This window comes from Drosophila pseudoobscura, chromosome X (assembly GCF_009870125.1).
Source record: "Drosophila pseudoobscura strain MV-25-SWS-2005 chromosome X, UCI_Dpse_MV25, whole genome shotgun sequence".
In the NCBI taxonomy this organism is placed as follows: domain Eukaryota; kingdom Metazoa; phylum Arthropoda; class Insecta; order Diptera; family Drosophilidae; genus Drosophila; species Drosophila pseudoobscura.
Window position 1 is genome coordinate 21,708,916 of NC_046683.1, and position 6,000 is coordinate 21,714,915.

The following is a 6,000-nucleotide window of genomic DNA, read 5'->3' on the forward strand; positions in this document are numbered from 1 at the left end:
GAATTTAAAAAGAAGTGGAAGGAAACAAGCGATGGATGAACGGGAATGTAGACGTTTAATTGGCATAGTCGATAAAAATCCGTCTGCAGATTCGCAACAATTGATTGGCAAAAAAGTCTGTGATGCCACAATACGTCGAAGATTGAAGGAGATCGACATACGAACGTATACAGTGCAAAAAATAATAGAAATTTCCGAGGCAAATAAAGCAAAACGCCTCTCATTCGCATTGGAATACGTTAAAAAACCAAAGGAGTTTTGGTACAATGTTTTATGGACAGATGAAGTAGCGTTCCAGTTCCGGGGCTCATTCTGTAAAAGATTTATGCATCTACGACAAGCAAAAAAACAAAGTGCAGTGCAACCATTAAACAGATTTGCTGGAGGCATAGTGATGTTCTGGGGGTGCATGTCTTACTACGGATTTGGAGACTTTGTTCTAATAGAAGGCACTCTGAATCAGACCCGGTATCTCGTTATACTGAATGAACATGCTTTTGTGTCTGGTGACAGGCTATTTCCCATCTCCGACTGGATTTTACAGCAAGACAATGCTCCATGCCACAAGGGATCGGCACCTACAAAATTTTTACGAGATCTCAATGTGGCTGTTCTTCCCTGGCCTGCGCAGAGCCCTGATCTCAATATCATAGAAAATGTTTGGTCGCTTATTAAAGGACAAAGAACAATTGATAAAAACCGAAAACGCGACGTTACCATCGAGGAAGTAAAGGAAATTTGGTCGAAATTGGAACTTGGATATGCTCGCCACTTAGTGGAATCAGTACCAGCCAGGTTGCAAGCATTTATTGATGCCAAAGGTGGAATTACAAAATATTAATCATTATTATTATTATTCATCCAACATTTAAAAAAAAAAATCATTAAATCATAATAAAAAATTAACTTAAAGTTTTGTGTAAATACTTCTGCAGCATTAAAAATGTGTGTAAATAATTTTGACAACTGATAAGCATCACTTAATTTGCTTCTCCTTATTCGTACAAACAGTTATCTTTTCCAATTCTTCTCTCATTCAACTGCTAGTAGATCAATCTTTTTGGCCTAAAAGTTTTTTTTTTATTTAGCTTTCAACAACGACAGGAAAAGCTCCTGAAATTGAACATGCAAAAAAAACTCGTTGTGTAAATACTTTTGACCACCCCTGTATATATGTACATATATGTATACATGTATGTTTATTAAATTTGTATATGTAATCGTTATGTACCTTGTTCTTTCTTGCGTCACAGTGTGGCTTGCGGGACTCTCCTGCCATGTGACCCAGAGAGTACGATAAGTGGCTTCTATGACGTTCAACAACTGATCACGCCAATGCTTTTTCCTTTAGCTTCGACATTAGCAGCATTAGTAGCTTCCCATCCTTCAGTTTGTTCACTTTGGCGATGGCCTTAAACTGCGATCCAAGTTTGTGACGTAATCGTCGTTTCCAGAAATGTTGCAATGACATGTTGGCAGCATGTCTTTGGCAGCATTTAGCAACATGACGCCAGCGTCATTGTTGGCGGCTGGTGTCGCGTTCTCTAATCTCCCTCCCTTCTCCCACTCGCTGAGCAGCTTCAGCAACTCGATTTGTAATTTTAATACATATTTCGACTTTTTCTCGAGTTTCGAAGGCGCTTGCGGTGCTTTTTCGCTCTCCTCTTTGCGTTCGCCGTTGGGTTTTAGTTCGCCGCCGTTCTCTCCCGTTGAATTGTTGTTGTTGGCGTGAGTTGAAAATCAGTTTCGCGCTCTCCGACCACTCCATTAGTTTTTCCTTTTGCTACGTTCATTTTTGAGTCTTGATCTGCGGCTGCATCACCTTCCATCTTGTTCTCGCTTGTTTCGGCTGCCGGCGGTCCCTGTCTCCGCAGCTCTGCTGGTATCTCGTTTAGTCTGGCTGCCATGGCGGCTTTGCTTCCACCTTTTGGTAGATTGAGGGACTCCAGCCATCCGCGCAACTGGGTGGCCTAGAAATCCTCTGTGCCGACCAAGCCCGACACGTTTTTCTCGTGATGGCGTCTGCAACGGACGAGAAAATTTAAACTTTAAATATTTTTGATATAAATAAAATATAAGAAGCTGTAAGCTGTAAAAAAGAGATATCCACGAAAGGAAAACTACTAAAAAATACTCGATTTTACAGAAGAAAAGAAATTAATTTATTTTAAACTCGCTTTTGCTTAACATATTAATTAATTATTATCATATACATATACAGTGGGTAACTTTAATATTACTTTAATAATACTTAATCTAGAACAATAACTTAATTTAATATTTTCATGTCGTTCAAAAGCTGCAATATATCGGCATTTAATGGTAAACGGCCATTGTTCATAGCAAAGTTCTCCACATCAGTAAAGTTTTGGAAAGTTGTTCAGGAACAGGCTTATTTTAGGTTTGGGACAGTGCCTGAACACCATCCAAATATTCGGAAAACAGCGACTTTTCCTCAACAGCACTAGTATCACTGGTGGGAGATGATTCTTTTTCAAGATCATTGATATCCATCTCATTTGTTAACATATTTTCATTTGTGGAGTAAACCTAAAATATTTAAAAGAAAATTAGTTTTCATATTTTTGACTTTAGTGCATTTGTGAGTTTTTGACAAGGACAATTTTATTTGTTAAAGACAATCACTTAACACTACTAACAATAAACATCAATGAACAGGACTAGCACTTCAACCACACTTAAATTGGATTGCCTTACTTGCTTTAATTCAAAAATACGGTATACTATTTTTTTTTTAATTTTATTTGGGCAACAATTTTTGTTGGTCAGTTAATATTATGTTAACTCTTGGATCCATGTAAATTGCAGCTAATAATGCTTCATTTTCGAGCAACTTACATTCTCTTTTTGTAATCTGTTCCAATAACTTTTTTGTAATATAATTTTGACTTTTTTCGCACTTCAGTTTGAACTCCATCCATATTATAAAGAACTCACTGTTCACTAATTGCTTCTGCTGCAGTTTTGGGGTAGCTTCATACGTGTCTTTGAACGCATCAATACAAAGTTCAATCCAATCCCAGTCAAGGTCGTAACTCATAGTCTATTATGAGTAAGAAACTCCTTTAATTCAAATAATTTGTCCAACGTTATGTAAGTGGAGTGACAACGTGCAGCGAAGGAATGTTTTTTTTTGTGCTCGATTAAGGTACGCCTGTGCAATTTAAATAGTGCTTAGCTTGTATATATTACATACTTAGAGAAAAGGAGGTGATATCTTTACTTACCTATTGGCTCCTGTACGCAGAGCTTTGCACACTTTGCGGCAACTATTAATCTATCCTAACCGTCGCTTCACGATCACCACAAGTTTTCAATCGGATTGAGGTCGGGACTTTGTGGGGGCCACTCCATCAACTTAAAACTTTGACTCGAAAGCCATTCCTTAACCACCTTTGCTGTATGCTTGGGGTCTCCATCCTGCTGAAATGTTAGTTCAGCCGACTGATATGAGCATACATCCACAAAGCTGGCAAGATGGGTTTGTAGAATGCTAAGGTAGTCCTCCTTTTTCATTATCCCGTCTATTTTTACTAGGGGACCGAGCTTCCACCACGTAAAGCAACCCCACGCCATAACATTGCCGCCTCCGTGCTTGACGGTTTCCTTTATATGACGTCGTTGTAATGATTCGCCTGGGCGTTTCCAGCAATACTGCTTCCCGTCGGACTGGTACCGGTTAAACTTCGACTCATCTGACCAAATAACTTTTTTCCAATCGTCGATAGTCCAGTCTCGGTGTTTTGTGGAAAATTTTAAGCGAGCCTCAACATTTTTTTTAGATAGTGCCGGTTTTTTCTTTTTGATTTTAGCCACGTAGCCGATTTTTTGAAGGGCTCTCCTTGTTGTCCATCGACTAACATTTTTGCCAATAGCTGTGGCAGCCTCTTCTGGTGTTATTTGAGGGTGGGGGGCGTCCACCAGAAATATTCTTAGAGGCAACTCCACGCCTTTTCTGCACTGTAATTACCACCGACTGGCTAATATTTAATGCTTTTGCAATTTTTCGAGACGATCAGCCGTTTTCAGTTAAAGTCTGGATTTTATTTTCAACTTCAAAAGGATTTTTTTTTCATTTTTATTAAATTTTGGGAACTCTTCAATTAATAATGCATTTGATTGCACTGTTCTTACCAAGAGACTAGAATAGAATAAATGATTTATTTCTTTCTTTATGCGATGATTTTGCTGCTTGATAACTGTAAATCAAGATTCATTTGGCGATAACATAGATCAAAATAGATCAAATGATCGTTTTTATTCTGTGGGCATTTATGTGCAAAGTCTGCAAACATGTACTCAGTTTTGGTCCCCACTGTACGTTGCAAGTTGATTTGTTATTTGTTGGATTAAATTTATAACACCAACGAATATTTTTGTCTTGACTTTCCCGATTCATTTTAAGCTGGAATAGTCCAAACGCACACAATTCACAAAGGGAAGTGATCGTTGCCACAGCCACCACACGTACAAGCACGCATACATACGCAAAAGACACTTTTTTCGTTCGCTCGCGACAAGATGCTCAGTGAAAAACAGGAACAAAAGAGAAGTGAAGAAATCGGTCTTTGCTTGAGCGAAGAGCGAGTTGAGCAAAAACAGATTTGATCGGGTCTTTTCAGTCCCTTTTCTCAATGTGTTCGTCAATGAGAGGTTTTTATCAGACACGCCGAAAGTGTTATTTGCTCGCTATGAAAAATAGACATTGGGTCGAACATTTACCCGATGACGGTACGCCGAGAACTTCACGGGGCCAACTACAACGCGCGTGTGGCTCGACGAAAACCTTTGATCTCGGAGACAAAAAAAAAACGTCTGAACTACGCCAAGGAGTTGTTAGGTAAACCCCAAGATTGATGGGATTTCCGATGGAAGTAAATTCAATATTTTCCGATCGGATGGACGCCAAACAGTGTGGAGAAAGCCAAATAAGGAGTTTGAAAATCAAAATATAACTCCAACTGTTGAGCATTGTGGTGGATCTGTTATGATAAACCGGGCTATAAGAACAAAAGCCGACCTAAATCAAGCCTTAATAAAAGAATGGAAAAATATAGGGCAGACTCGTTGCCAGCTCGCTTATCGGCCGTCATTAAGGCTAAGGGCTCAAACACCAAATATTGAAAATGTTGGACGTATTTTATTTTTAAGTTTTCCTGAGGTGTGAAAATAATTTTGATTATCGAAATATGCCGTATTTTTAGTTTTTTATTAATACTATGTTTAGGGTTTTTGAAATAAGCTTTTTGTTTACGTATAATAAATACTTTAATCCCTTTGTCCAATATACTTTTTATTTTATTTTTCATTCCAAGGATCACAGCATGTTTAAAAAGCTTGCTGTGCCAAAAATTTTATTCGTCACTGTAAAAAACTCTTTATTCGCTGCGCTTCTGTACCGTCCCTCGCGATCGCCATTTACAAAGTGGCCTCTTCTTCCTATCGATGTTTCTTATGCGACATATGACTATTGGTATTTCCCAGGAGTGTATCGATGGTGCGGTAAATACTACCCACCCCAACAATGAAGTCGAGAACCGACGGACTTTATAAATTACAGTATGTCAAAAAACTTTTTACACACTGAAAATAAATAAAGGACATACTCAAAGGGAATCTTTTGCCATTCTTTCAGTATGAATTCTTTCAGTTGATTGCGGTTTTTGGGCTGTCTTTTTCCCACTTTCTTCTTGAAGTAGGCCCACAAATTTTCAATGGGGCTAAGATCGGGGCTCTGGGGTGGTGTATCAATAACTTTTTCACAGTTGTAAAGCAGCCAAGCTCTCACATTGGACTCTATGTTTGGGATCATTGTCTTGATAAAACTTGAATTTGGCCCTATTGTCCGTAATGAGCCAAAATTTCTCCGCACTGCTTTTTTAATTTGTTTTTAAAATTAAGAGGTACTGTTTGGCATCCATTGTGTTCTCAATAAATGCAATATTTCCCACTCCTCGGCTAGAGATGCACCCCCAAATC